At 34.5% G+C, this 22,552-nt stretch overlaps 1 protein-coding gene across 1 annotated transcript in view; it reads left to right on the plus strand.

The window, feature by feature from the left end:
- The first annotated feature begins 17,281 nt into the window (after positions 1-17,281).
- Positions 17,282-22,552, plus strand: part of LOC126969470 (uncharacterized) — a 147,923-nt gene continuing 142,652 nt past the window's right edge. Inside the window, exon 1 of the mRNA XM_050814915.1 lies at positions 17,282-17,409. The gene's annotated coding sequence lies outside the window, so the exon portion shown is untranslated. The remainder of the gene's footprint in view (positions 17,410-22,552) is intronic.

The following is a 22,552-nucleotide window of genomic DNA, read 5'->3' on the forward strand; positions in this document are numbered from 1 at the left end:
ACTGGAGGTCATGATGTCCATGGAGGAGGTCATCCATGTAGAGCCTGGTAGCCAGAACTTCTGCTGCTTCTGGGTAACGGTGACCTTCATCCTTAGCCAGACGTTTCAATGTCATCATGGCTAGGAATGGTGCGGCCTTGGTGCCGTATGTGACAGTGGTAAGTTGGTATTCTTCTAATGGTTGCTTTTCAGAGTCCCTCCACACGATCTTCTGGAGCGGCTGGTCATCATCATGGACATCTATAAATCTGAACATCTTCTCTATATCGGCTGTGAAGGCTATTTGGTACTGCCTCCACTTTAATATGAGAGTAAACAAATCCTCTTGTAAATTTGGTCCAGAGTACATAAGGTCATTCAACGAAAGTCCAGTCGAAGTTTTCGCTGAGGCATTAAAAACAACTCGCGTGGCAGTCGTCGTGGAATCCGTTCTGATTACACAATGGTGAGGTAAATAGCACTGAAGTATCGGATTACTATTACATTTCTTCATATGGTTTAAATTAATATATTCATGGATAAATTGTTTGTAGTTCTGTTCGATAATTTTATTTTTACAAAATCTGCGTTCTAATTGCCGAAATTGGGCTACGGCTTTGGTTTTAGACTCACCCAATTTTTCGGTAATCTCTGGTTTTAATGGTAACCGTACAACATAACGTCCGTCTGGTTTGCGCGTAGTATGCTGTTGATAATGATGAAGGCAATGGTTATCTTCATCCGTAATATTTACAGAGTTGTCTGAGATATCTTCAATCTCCCAGAACCGCTGTATATCCTGCAAGTCGACCATGACGACGTTGCAATATGTTTGGTTTGGTTTTATGGTACCACTAAGAATCCAACCGAGCTTGGTATTTTGCGCGATTGGTAGTGATGTGCCATTACGAATTAAACCTGGTAAAATAATTAATTCGTAAACTTCAACGCTTAAAATTAAATCTATTGGTCTACTTTTATAAAACTCTGGATCTGCGAGTGGTAACTTTTGTAAATACGGCCAAGCTGGTTTTTCTAATGTTTCGTGTGGTAAATTCCCGACGACATGCTTCATCACATAGGCTTCCGTTTTAAATGTGAAATTATTATGAAGAGATGACACTGAAAGCTGTGCGACTCCCTTACTATTGTTGGCTTTTGCGCCTACTCCGACCACCACACAGTGGCGCTTAATCCTGGGTAGGCCTAAAAGTTGAGCGGCATTCTCTGTAATGAGAGATGACTCCGCGCACGGGTCTATGAGGGCTCGCATGGTATGGTGACAGCCATCCATAGACATAATATTAACTTTAGCTGTTGCTAATAATTTGGGCATGGTTTCTTGTGGGGCATTGGTAACGCATATATTGGATCTTCTAGGAGAATTTTCGATCTCGGTATTTCTAGAAGTAGATGGTGCAAAAGTGACAAGAGCATTATGCAGAAGAGTATTATGCTGCTGGTTACAAAAACGGCAAGTTTTTTCCGAAGAACATTCCTTGTCATAATGGTTAATTAAACAGTTTTTACATAATTTGTTGGATTCAATGACCTTAAGTCGATTCAGCGGTGCGGATTCTAGAAATTGTTTGCATTTAAACAATTCATGGCAACACGTTTTACAGAGTATGCATTTCCGTTGTGGCGCAATATGTACTGGTTTCGTATTGACGTGGTTTATTACAGCTGGTCTTGGTTTAAAATTTCTGTTCATAAAATTATGTAAATGGTTATTGGTATGCTTTTCAGCCCATGGTTTTTGGTATTGGTTTTGGTGTACCTGGGATGAATTTGATTTGTTGAAGTCCTGCTTACGACGAGAGCTTTCTAACGAAGTAAATTTAATTTCTAAAAATTTCAAAAAATCTAACAAAGTAGGCAATTCTTTTGGATTCTTAAGCGACACAATGTAATCATTATGGGTTTCAGTATCTAACTTTTGGCACAAAATATAGACGATCAATGGGTCCCAGTTGGAAATGTCGATGCCCATTGCTTTTATAGAGTTAAGACACTCGTTGGTGGTGTCATGTAACCTTTTGATGACCGCTGCAGATTGATGTTGAATCGTAGGCATGGTTAGTAACAATTGTATGTGAGAATTAAATATTAACCTAGTATTATGGTAACGTTGGTTTAATATGTCCCAGCATACTTCGTAGTTTTCAGAATTGATGCGTAAATGGTGAACTAATTTTTCAGCCTCGCCACGGAGCTTACTTTTCAAGAATTGCATTTTCTGCGCATTTGGTAAAGATTTATTATGGTGAATTGTTTCGGAGAATAAATCTTTAAAACATATCCAATCTTGGTAGTTTCCGCTGAAGGTGGGAATGTCCATTTGTGGGGTTGAACGTTCCCTGTAAGATGACGACCACATCTGTCTGTTCACTGCCTTCTTCATGGTGTTGTATTTCTTCTCCATCTCAGCGAATGCTGTCTCATACTCTTCGTTGTCGAGCAGCCCTTCGCTGTCGATGTCCCAGTGAAGAGAATCGATGACCGACCATCTTGATTGGATAGTTCGTAAAATATCTTCGAACTCCCAGCGGTCGGAGCAGCTTTCAAGGTCGACAGCCTCTATGGTACGGGATAGCGCCTTGAAGTTGCTCTTCTGCTTTCGCAGCATTTCTTCGACCCTACTGGAGTTGCCCTGGTTCGATAGCTTTGGTGCAGGGAAGCTAAAAGAGGGACCCTCCTGAGCGGGAGAGAAAATATCGCGCCTATCTGAGCCCTGCGATAATGGTGTAGCAGGTCTCAGTAATGGTTTGCTGGGATCGCTGGTTACGTAATTAGAAATCATATTCCTAACTTCCTGGTAAAAATCTTTCGTCCGCTGGTAATGGTTTTCCGCGAAGTAGCGATGGTTAGGGTCTTCAAACTCAGCACAAAGCCTAGTATGGTTGGTCTGGAATTCACTCCAGTACGAGTCTAAAGCGTTGAGACGTTTTTCAATATAGGCGGGTGTCTTTCGTTCTGGCCCGTCCTTCTTGAAATTAACACACTGCGTGTTAATCGCGGACATAATCTGGTTTTGGGTGGTTAATAGAGCCTCCATGGTTACGGGTCAAAAGAGAGTGGTAAAGAGTGGTGAGTGATAAAAAGGAAAGATCTTACTTGAAGACTGGTACGTGGTGACCTGGTGTGTCCTCAGCAGTCTCCCCGTTGGTAGTCGCTGGTAGTATCGCCGATCTGGTGAACTGGTTACACTCCACACACAAGCACTTTGGTCAACACTAATTTGGTTCACTACACACGCGACGAATTTTGGTTAAAATGGTTAACTAATGGTACTGGTTAATAGAACGATGGATCACAATGTTTTTGTGTCCTCGAAATGGTTAAAAAAATTCTGGTCACTGGTTAACAAAAGGCCGAAGGACCACAATGTCCTTGGAATGGTTAAAAAAAATTCTGGTCACTGGTTAACAAAAGGCCGAAGGACCACAATGTCCTTGGAATGGTTAAAAAAAAAAAATTTGTCACTGGTTAACAAAAGGCCGAAGGACCACAATGTCCTTGGAATGGTTAAAAAAAAAAAATTTGTCACTGGTTAACAAAAGGCCGAAGGACCACAATGTCCTTGGAATGGTTAAAAAAAAAAAAAAATTTGTCACTGGTTAACAAAAGGCCGAAGGACCACAATGTCCTTGGAATGGTTAAAAAAAAAAAAAATTTGTCACTGGTTAACAAAAGGCCGAAGGACCACAATGTCCTTGGAATGGTTAAAAAAAAAAATTTGTCACTGGTTAACAAAAGGCCGAAGGACCACAATGTACGGTGGTTTGGTTCCGTACAGAGTAAAACACAAGTTAGGCTCAAATGGTATATTGAAACCTTAACTTATGCTATATGGTAAAATGGTAAAATGTTGGTATGGTAATGAGCACGCGAATCGATCGGCGGCTTGTCGCGAACTGGTTACAATATTACTTAGGAAATAACGCGAGGCGACGTAAACGCTGATACGCGAAACGTGATGTACAGTCGACATGCTGTTGACCGTACAATGAATTAAGAAGATGAATATCGAGCAGTATAGGATCTGTAGCGAACTACTTTTTAGAGATAGGGGTGTACTGAGTAGATGCTGATAGCTACTCAGTACATGCCTATCTCTAAAAAGTAGTTCGTGACATTCAGATCTCATAGAACAAGCATAAACTTACCAGTGGGAAGCTCCTTTGCACAGGATGACGGTTAGATTATGGGTACCGCAACGGCGCATATTTCTGCCGTGAAGCAGTAATGTGTAAACATTACTGTGTATCGGTCTGAAGGGCGCCGTAGCTAGTGAAATTACTGGGCAAATGAGACAACATCTTATGTCACAAGGTGACGAGCGCAGTTGTAGTGTCACTCAGCTGATCGTCTTGCTCGTCTCGTCCCTTATTTTCGTTAAAAAAATCCCATAGGATCTGAATGCTTGCTAAGTACTACTTCAAAATATTTCTATGTTACCTCATTTGGTGTTATATTTAAGTTATATGGCCACTAACCCACACAGCAGCTACTTTAAACTTTCCGTTGCGGAAAACTTGTATCTCGCGGTATGCCTCAGATCCGATCGGTGTGATTTTGGCGCACGCGCAGCGTTTTGTCAATTATGACGGAATATAGATTTCCGAAAGAAGATGTGGTGTGTATCAGTTGTCTGTACGGAATCAACTTACACTCGTCAAACAAAACAGCATTCTCCAAACGGTTTGTGACGGGATGCCTAGCAAATTTTTTTTATATTGGCTATCTGTGCATCAAAACAAAAATAGGAAATAAAAGGAGGTGCTTTGACCAAGACGCCTGGGAAGAACTTTTTTTTAACCTTTCCAGATAGTTTATAAGATTTATTTATATTTAACTTTAAATTAAATCAAATTTCAATTGAATTAAATTAAAGTACAATACACACAATTATTATTTTACAGTTTTTAGTTAATACAGGTTGTATTAGTAGGACATACAAAATAATATATATAAAAAAAAACAAGTTAATTGCTACTTCAATTAAAGGCGCAAATAACATTCTTAAGAAGCAAATGAGTACATTAAAGAGTTCTATGATTTAAGAATTAAATCGCGATTATGTCTTAAATTAAATCAAATTTGAATTGAATTAAATTAAAGTACAATACACACAATTATTATTTTAATTAAGTATTAAGATACAACCTGTATTAACTAAAAATTTATCAACAAAAGAATAAAATTGAATTTATTACACTAATTACAGCAAATTCAAAGTAAGTCAATAAAACTATATTAAATTACTACTTATTACCAGTAGGAGGCTCCTTTGCACAGGATGCTCCTTTGCACAGCCCCTATTTCTGCCGAGAAGCAGTAATGTATAAACATTTCTGTGTTTCTGTCTGAAGGTCGCCACACAGAACTGCAATACTCTACGAAAGAGTGCTTTTGCGTGCTACTTTAGTGCTGGGACTCTTGAATTCTTATAGTTGCGAAGTACGAAGCCTCAGATTCTAAATTATTTGTTGGCAATATCTTCAATATGCAGATTAAAACGCAATTTACTATTTAGAATGACTCTAGCGTCTCTGGTGTGGCTGACTTCATTCAGGGTTACCTGATTAATATGATAAACTGTATATTTATGTGAATTTTTCTCGGTTTGGGTTTGACACCTATTTGTCAACTTAACACATTATAAGTGTAACTCAGTCCTAATACCTTAATATTATCTAATATATAAAACTCTCATGTCGCTGTGTTTGTGGTTAAGCTCCTCCGAAACGGGTTGACTGATTCTCATGAAATTTTGTGTGCATATTGGGTATGTCTGAGAATCGTACAACATCTATTCTTCATCCTCCTAAATGTTAAGGGTAGTCCACCCCTAATTCTTTTTATAATTTTTAGATACATTTTTATTTTTTTATGATACAGCATTAAAAAATACATACAACCCTAAATCTACCCCTATTTTTGTATCGCAATTTTTTTATTATTCTATTCCATCCACAAATCCGCTATAGGGTTGCAAGATGGCAATGGATCAATACTTACAATAATTGTAATACGATAAATTTGATAGGTCTGAGAATCGGTTGCATCTATTTTTTACACTCCAAATTTATAAAATTGTTTTATAGCTTTATATGGCAATACAACGTTTGCTGGGTCAGCTAGTAATTTACCTTTTAGATTACGTATTTAATCTTATTAAAAAAAATCTATAACATAAATTGTTTCCCGAGTACACGTCTTCACTAAATGAAGCCGTGATTTCCAACAATGTCACGTGCCTGCAGTCAATTTTACTAAACATTTGTTGGAGGCAGGAAGCACGTGGTTGGTGTAAATAACCCATTTCAATCGTACATTATATGGCCAATTTTACTAAAGAAATTAAAATATTTTTATTATTATAGAGATAGACTTGAGTGATGCTGATTTGTCTTTAACGAATTCGACAGACTTCTCGCCTCTACCCATTCTACACTAACTTTTTTTTATGAAAATAAGGGACGAGACGAGCAGGACGTTCAGTTGCTGGTAATTGATACGCCCTACCCATTACAATGCAGTGCCGCTCAGGATGCTTGGAAATCCAAAAGTTCTAAACGGCACTACATTTGCGCTCGTCACCTTGAGACATAAGATGTTAAGTCTCATATGCCCAGCAATTTCATTAGCTACGGCGCCCTTCAGACCGAAACAGTAATGTTTACACATTACTGCTTCACGGCAGAAATAGGCGCCGTTGTGGTTCCCATAATCTAGCCGGCTTCCTATGCAAAAGAGCCTCCCGCTGGTAAACATCTTTGCTATGAGACTCGGTCCTTAGAGATCTAAGCGGAATCATGACTAAATAAAACATTTGGATAGTTACGGACTTCCGCAATGTAATCACTAATTCAATAAATTGTAATTTATACATTTTAACGTGAAGTGGCGCTGCTACCAAGCAATCATGTGTAACCACAATTTGTGTTTCAGTTGAAGGCCAGGAACTAATACGATTAATTAGCTATTACAAGTTACATCTACTAGGTCTCAAAGTAAAAATCGAAATCTTGGTGACACCGTAATGAAATGGGCTTAGTAATATATAGGCAGCAATCCGTTGTTGTTGTAGTGTGTATGGTGTTTGGTGCCCATTAGAATAGCACCGCCCCACGTAATTCTTGATACATTATTATACAAACTGTCACAAAATTGTAATAAATTACCTCAAAATTAAATTATCCCTGTTTTTTTTTTAAATAATATCTTATGTGGTTCCTCTGGTGCTGCAAGAGATTGTGGGCGGCGGTGTTTACTTAACACCAGGTGACCCTACGTTCGTTTATCCTCCTTTTTCATAAAAAAGGTAGCCCATCTCTTCCAGTGGGAGTTGTAAGAAACAACTAGAATAAAAATGATTACTAACAAACTTAGTTTGATTATATCCCGTCATATTTCACCACAACAACGGGGATTCTTTAGAGGCCGCAGTTTCGACACTAATTTGCACTGTTACACAGATTTTCATAAATGAAATAGATAAAATAAATATAATTCCTACAACCACGGACTAGTAAAAAAAGAAGGACTCCGCGCCGTGATATTAGCAAGTCAAGCACCTTTATGCTTGAGTGTGTGCGGTTACGGGGACTACCAGTTACAGAATTTTTTCTCCCTTAAATAATCATATGTCCACAAATACTTTTATAGTATTGTTTTTACACTTTTTCACAACGCACGTCGACATTTTTAAAATATTGGGCTTGAATTACTGTAAGTGTATGCGTGGAGCTATGTATTTACACGTTTACTGGCTTGTTTTGGTGCCTCACTGTTATGTAAGGTGACACGGAGTTCTTCTTGTTTTACTCGTCCGTGTGTTTGTATAACAACACTCATAATTCAAAACTGCGTTTTAAGACAGTATTGAAAATATTTCTAAAACTATAATCTTGAAGCAAAATCATCAAGACTTGAAGTTCTACTTCGCTCAAATCCAGAAAATATTATAGAAAGAAATATATGAGACTTTAATATTAATAAGTATTAAACCATATACCTTATAAATAATCAAACGCAAGTAAGACATATTACAGAACTTCTACAGTAAAATATTCATAAAAACGAGATAATAAAATCTAGCAGCCGGAAAATTTTTCAATTCCGTTCCAAGAATGGTGCTTATAACTTTTACATGAAGATTCCAGCGAATATGTTGTAATATTTATGGTAATATAGACTGTTATGATATTTTCATTTGAATTAATAAATTTCATGGAAAAACTAAGAATACACGAAATTTGTGTGTTAATTGTAATACTTGCTGTTACTATTTACGGACAAAATATTGAACATTGTTTTGTGAACGAAGTGATATATCTGAAGCTGTCCCAATATACCCGATAAGTCATTCTTATTGCCTTATATTGGGACGCGTGAATTGCAATTTCCATAAAAACTTCTATCGCTGGTAAGCTATAGACAGACAGCGTGTTAGGTTAGGATGAGTTACCGTCGATAAGTTTATTGGGACAGAAAAGTCAACGATATTTACGATTTTTATCTCAAGTAGGCCACAACCGAAGATAGACTGAATATTGGGAACGGCCGTTATACATTACCACCATATCATAAATCAATGATTAAATTTTTATTACTTTAGACTATTACATACTTACCGCATTAGTTGTACGAAGCTACTTGTTAGGCACTAGTGACTAGTCAATGTACAGTTACTGATTATCCAACAAGATTGAAGAAAATCTAATGTGATTACCATACATAAAACACATTTATAATTGGTATATTATGTAACCAGCGTAAAAGAACTAAGGAATTATTGAATTATTGAAGAACGATTTTTCTTTCATAACGATTATTTGGGTAAGTCCTATGTAACCGACTACCACTTAACTACTACCAAACCTTTAAGAAAAATAAATAATAGTTAAAAAAACCTAAAAAGCACGCTTTATATAAAATTCAACTAAAAAATAGAAAATAAATTTAAATTGAAAATAGTGTAAAAAAAATATATTTTATTGTAAAAAAAGCGTGGGGTGTAGAAGAATTATTATTTTAATAATATCTTAAAAAGCACCCCATTGAATTTTATATGAAGCGTGCTTTTTAGTTTTTTTTAACTATTATTTATTTTTCATTTTTTAGTTAAATTTTCTATAAAAGCGTATTTTTAAAACTATTAAGTACTTTAACATGAATTCCTGCCTTATCGACTATAGATGAAAATTATATAAATTAACAAAACTCATATTTTGAAAATTGAATAATTTTATCAAATTAGTGTAATGTCATCGGTCCTCGATAAATCTACAAATTTTGAACGAAATCTAGCCGTTTAAAGTGGGTCAAAATCGCGCCCAAAGAAGTCGGTTACAAACATACAAACATACAGGTGAAGCTAATATAAAGCGACATATTTAACATACAATAATAACTGTTTGCGGATGATGCTTCAATCATAGGCTATTCGTACTTTTTATAACCTAGGTCCTAAGGTTATCACTCACCAAGAGCAAAATTTAAAGACATAAAAATTTTAACTGTTGCCTGACAATATATTCTTTATAACGTTGTTAAGTATGTGCGTTTGCGAACTTTCTAGAAACTGTGATAATCATGATAACACCAGGAACAAAAATAAATCTGTCTTGCCTACTACTCGGCTGAGTCGAGTTAGTTAGACTTGTTGGGCGATTTTGATTGATTTATTTGTATATAATAATAATAATATTGAAATACTTCTTACACAAATTATCTTGCCCCAAGTTAAGCATATATAGCCTGTGTTATGGGTTACAAGACAATGATGATATATTAAATACAATATACTTACTTAAACATACATATATTCATATAAACATACATAAATACATTTAAACATACATGACTCGGAAACAAACATCTATATTCATCATATAAATGCTTGCACCTACCGGGATTCGAAACCGGGACCTCTAGCTTAGTAGGTAGGATCGCTAACCACTCGGCTTACACACACGGCCACAGGTTGTATATGATGTTACTATATTATTATATGGTGGTTTATTAATACCACAGATTGGAGCGACCGCCGTCAGGTTATTTAAATTATAAATTTTATCGTATCGAAATTTTATAAAAAAAAATACAAGAGAAGATCGCTGAGTTTCTTGCACCCGTTCTTCTCAGGTCTGAGGCATAAATCTTCGAATGGGTAGATATTTTATTCTTTTCCTGTTTGTTATGTGACACAAAACGCTTCTGATCAGCCGTTTGATCGGCAGTTTGCAATGACGTTATAAAAATTGCCTCTTAGACGACAAAGATGCTAGGTGATCAATAACTCGAAAATCCCTTGATAGTACTGCCGGCCGGTCAGTGAATGGACTATAAAATCACTAATTACTTCTAGTGCTGTGAACACGTGGTGACAGCAATTCTTCGTGCCAACGAGTCAATAAGGTGAGTGAGTGGCATCTCCTTTTACCATCTTTATCTAAAATCCTTCTGGTCTATTCCACATAGAAAGTCATATTACTTGGAGGGAATAGCAAAATAATTTTACTGATTAAAATTTTCAAAAATTTGAATTAAAAATATATTTATTATCTGTCACAATCACATAGTATACACAATTTATTAAAATCAAAAAGTGTAATAAAATTTAATGAAATAAAGAAAAGTGTGGGTGATGGTTATGTGTAAGTGTGTGTGTGTGACTTGGTGTTTGTGTTGTAGAATATTTTTACCTTATAAAAAAAGATGTGGTGTCGTGGGACACCAGGTAGGAACGAAGTTCCTTCGGCTAATGTAGAATCGACACAATTTGTAAAAAAAAAATCGTGTTCGATTTTATGTAGGTTTTCTTGATTGACATGACATATATTTTAAATACATAAAAATAATAAATATATTAACACAGTAAGTATATTTCAATTAAATATCGCGCACTTATTGTCCTGGAAGTTGAATAAATATTATTATACTGTTGTAACAGCTATGACACTAAAATTACGAAAGAGAACGTACAGTCTGAAGAATATATTAATAACTGTATTGAAAGTAACCTTGCTTTTCTTCGTTTATAAATAACTTTTATAATATTTGAATATTATATTATAATAAAGAAATATAAAGTCCATTAGAAAGAGAAAGGTATTATACACTACTCGCTTGTGTATACTACTGTCGCGCCTGCGCACGTCTCATTTAACGGTTTTATTCCACGGACTTTTTCTTACGGTTTTACTATCACATTTTTTTCAGTTCGGTCCCGCAGCAAAATCCCTATCTACTCCAAGCCTGCCGTAAGGAACTTCGTTCCAAAAATCGAGTTCAATTTTATGTAGGTTTTTTTTCAAATCAGATTTCATAAAATTGTAAAAATATTTTCAAACAGAGAACGTGGCGCCATCTTACATGCCGTAGTAAAGTTACGTGGTCATCGAATGCATTTTACCGCCATCTCTAGAAGGGTTTTTAAATTGTATTACGGTTTTACTATCACATTTTTTTCAGTTCAAGCCTGCCGTAAGGAACTTCGTTCCAATAATATTAAGTTATTTTAATATTAAGATTGGAGATTAGGTAATTAAAAATCTCCAATCATCATTTATTTTTAGATATATAAGTATACACTAATCAAATAAATACATAAATAACCAAAGGATTTCATACAATATTGCCACTCGCTTTTTTATACAAAATAAATGAGACAGTTCCGAGCCTATATATCAACAATATTGACACCATCCAAGAATCTGGGTATAAGCTTTTGATGGTCTGAGCATCACAAACACGTTTCTAACATCAATTAAACCCGTTTTCAGTAACAACACTTGCTAATAACACCTAAAATAAATATAATTACATTAAAATAATAAAAGATTTACATTCAAATTATTAAAGATAAGAAAATTTTTGTACTACGTAGTAGTAAAACAATTTTAAAAATTCGAAAAATATAAATAAACTTTTTGTCTAGTAAATAAATTGATTACATCTGAAAAATATTGTATAAATCCTATAATAACTTATTTTATGGGTTCTTTACTAATTTTAATAATAACCTAAAATGTTACGTTCAACTAACGTTAAAATCGAATAAATAAAATAAATATTAAGCAAATCTATGATTAAATTAATTATAATCTGTTACGAGTATAACTTTTTTTTTATAAAAAAAAAGGGACGAGACGAGCAGGACGTTCAGCTGATGGTAATTAATACGCCATGCCCATTACACTGCAGTGCCTCTCAAGATTATTGAAAACCCAAAAATTCTGAGCGGCACAACAACTGCGCTCGTCAGCTTGAGACATAAGATGTCAATTCTCATTTGCCCAGTAATTTCACACATAGCAAGTTCATCAATTTCATACATACACAGCTACAGCGCCCTTCAGACCAAAACACAGAAATGCTTACACATTACCGCTTCACATCAGAATTAGGCGTCGTTGCAGTACCCATAATCGAGCTGGCATCCGGTGCAAAGGAGCCTCCTACTGGTAAAACATAGATGTGATACCATTTCCGAATGCATTTATTATACAGGACGCTCCAACCACACAGTATACGGTAAAGTAATGACACGGTTAACAATATCTGCCGCTAATTCAAGCTAATGTCGATTGGAACGCAGTGCCCCACTGAACAACCAACTGGGCCAGATAACTGCAGCGTGCATTGTCTACTTACATCAAACACTAGTTGAGCGTGTGGGTTTTGCTAAATAGTAGCTACGCAATTTGTATAAATTTTTTTAATCATCTACGTCAAGAAAGTAAAAAACTTACCACAGAAACGATTTACTGGACTACTGTTTAAATGGTTAATCGAGAATATCGAATTAATCGATAAATCGATTATATTAACTAACTATTTTTTTTTTTATAAGAGGAGGCAAATGGGCAAGAGGTTCACGGGATGGGAGTGGTAAGGCAACCACCCATGGACATCCGCAACAACAAGTGTTAAAAGATGCGTCTCCAGCCTTTACGTTGGGAGTATGCTCTTTTGGTGACAGTGGAGCCAAAGTAACCTGTTATCCTTAGATAGTATAAATCTTTCCACTTTTTGGCAGATGCTGTCTCTCTCAGTCTCACTTGAGTCGAAAGACGTCAATTGATGGACAAAAGCCTCCAACACGATTGAATGTACAATTTTATTGTTAATGATAATGTGTTTAATTAATGTAAGAAATCGCAGACGCATTTATGAAGGTGACTTTGTATTGATGTGATAACTGGCTCGGAACTGCCTCATTTATGTATGCATAAAAATGCTGGTGGCATTATTGTTTGAAAATCCTATACTAATATATTTTAAACATATATTAATATTACCATAGACAGTTATATTTTTACTTCCCATCACGTGAGTCTTATCTATACCATCATCATATCACCCGGAAGACGTCTATTGCGGGACAAAAGCCTCCAATACGATCGGTCCTTCGCCGCCCTCATCCAACGTATTCTGACAATCTTCATCAGATAATCGGTCCCATCATGTACCTTACAATACAGCACCTTCCTGTACGAGGTCGCTATTAGAGAGGCTTTACTGCCACAACGGCGACACTTACTGTAGGTTACTAACAACCATTACCATACGGCAATAGATGAATGAATGACAGTCTTTATTTGCAAATAACTACAGCTACAGTAGGCGGGTTTAAACCGAACCGAACAGGTGACCCGTATCCTCGTTTGTTCCACCCTTTTCATAAAAAATAAAAAAGTACAAAACGCAAGCGCACACTTTCATTGCAAAATGCAATATCTTTCTATGCAACTTAATTTATCTTACGACCCAACATGCTAGGGATTCCTTATTTAGCTTACAGATGCTAATTCACATAAAAAAGGTTTCAGACCTGTATGGAAATAAAAATATGAACTTCGGTGTATTCATAAAAAAAATGATTTAACAAACGACTGCTTTAGGTAATCCTAAATATTTTGCATTCAAACTAATACAGTTCTATCGAGAGCACAGAAAATATATGGAGACTATTTCAATAAATACTTACAGATTAATGAATTAATCGACCATAAGACGCATCGGAATCAAACCGAATCGAATGAAAAAGATGCGTGTGTCAATAAATAAATCTCTTTAATACAAATAAATAGAACAAGCTCGCCATTAAAAACTCTTTATATGGTTGTGTGGAGAATGGATAGTTTTTGCCAGAGTTAGTACAAAAACATTGAATTCTTGTCGTAGCGAGCTGAAGTTGGGGATATTCTTATAGTTTTTATTTACGTTATACAAAGACTGTCCAATTAGATAGATGAATGACCACCATTGTCAATATCCCAGTGCAATACCAAAAAAAATCAGCAGCCTTAAATGAAGTCTTCATGTCATATGACTTGATAGTGATGTAATTCGTAATATGATTAGTTTTTTTTTTATGAAAGAAAGTTGCTTAAAGCATCGTAACTTTAAATATGCGACAAGTCAAAAATTGGTATGCTTTTTTGTCAATAAAAAATAATACTATCATATTACTATGGAAGACTGTCGCCGATAGTAACAATATCTTTGTGCTGCAGAAGATAAGGCTATTCGCGCTATTTACAACTTAGGTCGTATATAATAATTGCAATACAAACACAAAAATATTTATTTATAAAAAGGAAAATCATCATATAAAGGTTTACAATGGACCCCGCACTGGGTACGGTAAGTACTGGCCTAAGTGACAGATTTCTACTAGCAACACACTTAATTTTTATTGAGTGGCTAAAGATCTGTATGGTCTTGCGTTTTCGAGATTAAAGACCACACACCCTTTCGATCAACGGCGGCTGGTTACTCTCAGCTTCGAGTTGTCATCAGAGTTCATTGGAACAACGTGCTAACACCATACGAGTAGCGTCCGAGTAGTCAAACAAGTGCCATTGGAAAGTGAAAACCCTCCTTTAAGACGTTTTCACTTCGAAAAACACTTCCATACGCAGTCTCTTCATAAAATTGTCAAATCAATCAATCAATTGTATAAGTCTATCTACAGTCATCACCTCTAAGTACACGACCAAATTACCTCACCATTATCATTCCTTATAAAATAATCTGCCTTAAATCCCAATTTAATGTTCGTTTGTTCATAATTGAAAATAATTAAAACTTCCCCTACCGATCGTTTTCTTATTTCTACACTACGTTTTATTAATATACAGATATCTTTATAAATTCAAGTCCTAGTGAAACGTGGCAGGGTTAAATCTATTTTCCAGGCCTTTCATACGTGTCAACCCCAGTAAACTAACAAATCGTATGACACCTTTAGGAGCCTGATGGGACTGGTGTGGTATTGTAGTTGCGAAATATGGTGTCCGCCGTTTGCAAATTGAATTAAAGACCATTGGATTTAGAATTAGTATTTGAGCAGCAATTTGATAAGTCATGTCAATGGCAATGTCTAGTAAAATTTCGAAGATTCAACCACCAGATGTCGGTAACACACGGGCTGCTCCATAATTCGTAACTCCACGCATCCTAACAGTGCTATAAAAGGCAGACTACTTTTTAGATGTCCACAAAATAATCTGCAAGCGTTGCTAAGTACTCTTTTATACCATTTCAATAGGTAATTTGAAAGACAAGGATCGACACTTTTAACACAATACACCACAAAAGAATAACGTCATTTATGATCAGAATCGACACGAAGAAAATTTTGATTATTAGAACTCTGGCAAACAGACTGCTGTAGACGAAGACGTACCGGCGATGAGTAGAAATTCCCACCAGAATATCGTTAACGCCGTGTGTATTGTATTAAATAAAAGATTATATTTAATTATTTTGAGGTATTATTTATAACACACGTTTATAGTATTAATATTAAATATGCAGCGGACGGTGTGTTCTCGAGAGGTAAATACAAAAGTGACAGCTGTCATAGAGGTGGGATTTGCTACAGATGCGTTACGTTAATGCAACATGAATTCATTTAAATTATAATGACTTTATGTTGATATCTTAGCTTCTTTATATTTTTAATTACAAGAACAATAAAAGGAAAAGAACAGTTTTCAATTAGGGTTATTACATCATAGAGTATTGATAGTATAAAGGCAATGAAAATGGGCAAATTAAGAATAAATAATCAACTAAACGTTAACAATAACGAATTTGTGTAATATAATGTTATATAATTATTATTAATTAGTATGTTATAGAATACTTGAATATCTGTCAAATAAATAAAACCTGATTCCTGCCGCTCAATTCCACCTTGGCCAACACCATCTGGATGTCGGACATTCGGCTAAAGTGCGATATTTAACGGTGCGAGATGGGTAACTACATAAAAAACGCGCGTACACCTTTCTAGAAGGTCGGCAACGCTCCTGAGATTCCTCTGTGGGCAACGGTGATCACTTAGGGTCACGTGATTGGTACGCTCTTTTGTCCTCCTCTTGCATAAGAAAAAAAAACAGTGAGAACAGTTAATAGTAAAAAACAATACAAGTATATTTATATGTCAGACATTATATTAAACTTCAAATTCAAATAATTTTATTAAGAATAGGATGTGACATCACATATTGAAAATCAAACACTACCACCCATTCCAAAATGAATGCCTCAGACCTGAGAAGAATGGGCGCAACAAAATCAGTGGGCTTTTTTTTCCATCAAAAAATATGTTTACAAAGTAATATTGTAGAATTAAACTTATTATTTAACCGCCTGAGGGCGGTCGCTCCATTCTCAATCACTTACAAGTATTTTAACAATTCCTTTGAATAACATAATACTTTTGTTTTGAACATTTTCTGGGATCTTGTTGTAAAAGCATATGCATCGCCCCACAAAAGACTTACTTACTCGACTTTGCCGAGTAGTAGACATAACAAGTTTTTATGTTTGTTCCTCGTGTTAACATAATGAGTGTCACAGTTTCTAGCAAATACCTCAATGTCCTTATGAACATAAAGAACATTATCAAGAATATATTGAAAAGCAACATTCAAAATTTTAGCAACAGTCAATTTATTTGTTTATATTTTTCTCTTAATGATTCTTTAGGACCTCGGTTATATATAGCGCGGATAGCCCTCTTCTGCAGCACAAAGATTGTATTAATACCGGCTGCATTGCCCCATAACAAAATACCATAGGACATATATATAATGTCTCATATATATTATATAATATCTGATTTACGATTAATATACTTTTAATAAAGTACGTAACGTTCGAACCGTGACGCTGAAAAAATAGATTAGGAAAATCACGATTAACTTCAGGATCAGGAAATACAGTAGCCATTGAATCGTTACGGCGCATGCAGCATTAGTCAGCGCAGTTTGCGCGGTTGTATTGGTACGTGCGCACGCGCCGCAAGTTAGACAAACCTCGCGTGGTCTGTGACGTAGTGTCCCGTTTGTGAAGTGTGGAACGGTTGCATGGTGCAAGCAATAAATTAGGAATGCATTATAAGTATGAATTATTAATTTACTTTCATATTGATCTTATACTTTTTACTGTGTTTACGTAAATATTGCTTTAGATTTAGGTTTTTTTTTATCGTTATAAAACTTTCTTAGATTTTGATTTATAGGTAACTGGCTGAATCGACAGACGTTGTTCTGTGCATAATAAAATACTGTTTTTTATGAATTTGTCAGTAATATTTCATAACACCAAGAACTATTTTGAAAAATATGCTCACTGTCAATGACGTTCTATATTATGTATAGAACTTACAATGAAATTGTTTCACAGCAGAACTGTCAAACCGTGCGTCAATAAATTCTCTCATAGAAAATATGTCCATACAAAACAAATATTGGAGTTAAAAATAATTATCTTATAAATAGGTCTCAAATCGAAATAAAAACTATCCTATCTCTCAAGTTGGACTAAACTGCACTCCATGAAGTAATCCCCATTAAAATCCGTTCTTTAGTTTAGGAGTCCATCGCGGACAAACAATGTGTCACGTAATTTATATATATTAAGATTTATAGTCCCACAAATGCAAAGTTTATTTATTGGTTATTATCGGAGTCTTATATTGAAATTGCCAATCAAATCCTATTTGTTCGACTTTTGTATTAAATGGTTCGTCGACTCATTCTTATTAACTTCATTCAAGTTTCTTTCATACCAGTTGATTTATAAGGCTTATTTAACATTAAATTCTCGATAGTTATATATAGTCTTGGTCTATCGACTTTTTTACACGCTTTTATAAGCTTCATCTGTATGTATGTTTGTTTGTAACCGACTCATTTGGGCGCGATTTTGACCCACTTTAAACGGCCAGATTTCATTCAAACCTCATAGATTTATCGAGGACCGATGACATTAAATTATTTTGATAAAATTATTCCATTTGCAAATTAAGAATTTTGTTAATTTATTTAATTTTCATCTATCGTCTATTAGGCAGGAGTTCATGTTAATTTTAAATTTCAAAATAATTTTTCTATTTTTTGGTTTGGTTTTCTATAAAAAGCGTGTTTTTATTTTTTTTTAAATACTATTTATTTTAGATCGTTCTGAGTGATCGTTCTTTCGATACCTATATTATAAAAGATTACCAGTGGGAGGCTCCTTTGCACAGGAAGCCGGCTAGATTATGGGTACCACAACGGCGCCTTATTCTGCCTTGGAGCAGTAATGTGTAAACATCACTGTGTTTCGGTCTGAAGGGCGCCGAAGCTAGTGAAATTACTGGGCAAATGAGACTTAACATCTTATATCTCAAGGTGACGAGCGCAATTGTAGTGCCGCTCAGAATTTTTGGGTTTTTCAAGAATCATGAGCGGCACTGCATTGTACTGGGTGGGCGTATCAATTACCATCAGCTGAACGTCCTGCTCGTCTCGTCCCTAATTTTCAAAAAAAAAAGATTCACCATTCCGGTTTTTTAACTCTCTAAGCAGCAAAAAGAATATGTCCGCTATTGTGATAATAATTTGTAATCTATAATATACTGTCCCGACCTCTTGATAATATTATAAGATATTATTATTCATTTTAAACTATTCTTTCAATTTGATTTCTGAACGACGCGGGACACATTAAATTAAAAACAAAATTGTTGTTTTTATTTAATTCCCAGCATTTTAAATTTTATTCAACTTTTAAACCTTCTCTGGGCCTCCACAAATAATTCAAGACCAAAATTAGCCAAATCGGTCCAGTCGTTCTCGAGTTTTAGCGAGACTAACGAACAGCAATTCATTTTTATATTTATAGATAGATAGATAGAAAATGTATCGACACAATACCCAGGATGACACGTTAACTCTATTCAAAATTGGGACTGCAGTTGCTTGCATAAAGACCCTGTTTTTTCGTAATTTATGTTTTCCCTTATAATTTTATTATAAGACGGGATTACTTGCCAAATTTCTTGAGTCGAGGTCAACGGATAAGTACTCTATAAACTTGAGAATAAAAGCTATGCTTTGCCTATTTTGCAATGTTTTAATTTAGTTTTTGCTCAAGCCATTTTTATAAATTATAATAAATTTCCATTTTACTATATTCTTGTTAATATTAATGTTCTTGTGTTGCACAATTAAAATTTAAACTTTAAAATTATGTTTATTTAATACTTTCTTTATTAGACTTTTAATGATAAAATATTATGTAATGAATGGGAGATTATTTATTTATTTAATGAACAAATTTATCTTAATATATACATTAACTAACACATACTCGCAAAACCTCCAAGGTTTATGTGCGAAATCTGGTAAATTCGCATAAGAATAATTATTTTCATTACTTAAGGCTTAATAACAAATAGTGGTAATATTAAAAAATACTTCAAAGGTATTCCTGGTTATTAGCTTCTTTATAGTATTTTTTTACTTCAAATTTTCTTCTTTCTAGATATATTATATCTATAAGATCATCAGGTAGTGTATTGTGTTGGTGAAGCTAATAATATATAAAAAACGGCTTAACCGATTCCAATGTGGCTTTCACTGATGTGTTGTGGTAAGACCCTCGCAACATTCAGTATTTAGTTCATTAGGTTGACTGTAACAATACTAGTAAAACCAATGGCGAGATCAGTTAAAATTATCTAAACACAGTTAACCAAAACTACAACCTTGTTTTTTTCAATGATTTTATTTATCTTTCCGTTTATTTGCTTCAGTTTATCTTTTGAACATCTGAACTGATCTTATTGGGACTTAAACTGTTTGTGTCATCATCTTCATCATCATCAGCCGGAAGACGTCCACTGATGATGACATCAGCGGGAATTAATTCCCGGTTATTTCTATAAACTGCTTGAATAATATTATATATATTTTACACTTTAAATAGTAAATAATTGCATCGTCCTACTTCCTACTAGTAATATTATAAATGCGAAAGTTTGTAAGAATGTATAGATGTATATTTGTTACTCTTTCACGCAAAAACTACTGAATGGATTTTGATGAAACTTTAAAATAATATAGCTTACACATCAGAATAACACATAGGCTTTAATTTATAAAGATATAGTATGTATTATCCAAAACAATACGATAATTGTCATTAAGTTGGAAAAAAATCTTCATAATGCGAGCTATTCATGCGTGCACTGCAAAAAAACTGTAGTGGTTACAAATATTATAATTTATAATATCATTCTTTACCTTTAATAATCCTAGAAAAATGCCCGCGACAGCATAATATATCTATCTTTTGCAATTATCGCCGAAATAGTTAAATACAATAAATATTATTAATTTATTTCTAATGCATATTTGTTAGCAACAAATTGATCCTTATATCAATATAAATACTTTTATCGAATCTGGTATTTAAAGTATCTGCTAATATTGTAAATAGAAAGTTCGTAAGAATGTATGTATAATTGTTACTCTTTCACGCAAAAACTACGGAATTTATTTTGATGAAACTTTACAATAATATAGCTTACACATCACATAGGCCATCCTACTAATATTATAAAAGCGAAAGTTTATGAGTGTGTGTATGTTTGTTACTTCTTCACGCAAAAAGTACTGAATGGATTTCAATTAAAGTTTACAATAATATAGCTTCCACATCAGAATAACACATAGGCTATATTTATGAAGATAAAATGCGAATTATCCAAAATATAACAATAAGTGTTATGTAAGTAGGAAAAAAATCTGCAATCTGCGAGCTATTCGTGCATGCGCCGCAAGAAACTGCAGGAGTTACAAATAGACTCTTACAAATTTTCGCATTTATAATATTACTGCTGACTGAAATAAATCGCTTAACATAGTTTATTATAGTATACTGCAGTAGTACCTATAATTCTTGCATCAGAATCAATTCTCATATTATACATACATCCGTACCTATCTATCATTACAAACTATAACGTTTATAATACCTATTAGTGAGATCATCATAAAAACTGTTCAAATTTAAAAACATTACAGAATAAAGTTGTTAGAACACTTATTTCTGGAGAATGGCTGGACCGATTTCATCATTTTTAATTTGTTGGATTTACATCCGTACCGAATAGCAGAATAATATAAAATCATTGAAAAATTAACGAGAAAAGAAAATACTTTTTTTCATTTAAAATCATAGGAAAGGTATCCCTTTGACAAGCGACAAACGAGCGTACGAGCCACCTAGTGTTATGGGATCACCGCCGCCCACATTCTCTTGCAACACTAGAGGAATGACAGGAGAGTTGCCGGCCTTTATCTCTGGATCTACTGAACTGATATTGAAAATTCTTTTACCATTAGCATTTTTGAGAGTGTCATATATTATATCACTAAAATTGTTAACCCGAAAAATGAAAAGACTTTTTCGTAGTGGTCGTATTTGTAAAATACGTCGGACAAAAACAGTTGAACACTAACCCCCTTATTCATAATAGTCTGCTAACTTAAAGCATTGCTAATTCTCACTCTGTCTTCTTCTATTGACCTTAGTCAGAATGAGAAAAAAACACTCCTTAGCGGCTGTTTAAAGTTAGCGCGCCATTATGAATAAGGGGATGAAAATAATCTATATGGCAAAACAACGTTTGCCGGGTCAGCTAATAATAATAATAATTATGTAGATGCACATGATTTCTTGTTATTTGGTTCAGTTCTAGTGGGAGGCTTCGTGATGCTCGCTCAAATCTTATTTATTGTGGCAGTCTCGTGGGGCGGGTCGTTCACTTTCCTAAAATATGTTGGAAGGAGGTGATGGCTGGTCTTGCTTGTGAACCTGTCATCAAGAACCCTCCATTAATTTTTAAATTTAAATTAATATATCTATATGTATTTTCATATAAATAGCATGATACCTTTATTTAATAATAGTGTGTGGATTTACGCATTAACGCAATAACTCGTATGTTTTTTTTTATTAATTTATATATTTTCAACCTTTTCCGAAGTGTTGGCTAAGGGTAAATTGTATAACTTTTCACATTCATAATTGTCATTTTTCGACCCAAATGAATGTAATTTTGATTTGATTTCATTTAATTTAACTAGTCGACTCCGGGATCGTACAAACCACAGCTAGATACAAGCTGAATATCACATTATTGTAAACGCCACTCTCCCACACATTCGGGCACGATTTTGACATTATATGGCTAATGTCAAACATTTACAAT

Source organism: Leptidea sinapis, chromosome 18, assembly GCF_905404315.1.
Source record: "Leptidea sinapis chromosome 18, ilLepSina1.1, whole genome shotgun sequence".
Taxonomy (NCBI): Eukaryota; Metazoa; Arthropoda; class Insecta; order Lepidoptera; family Pieridae; genus Leptidea; species Leptidea sinapis.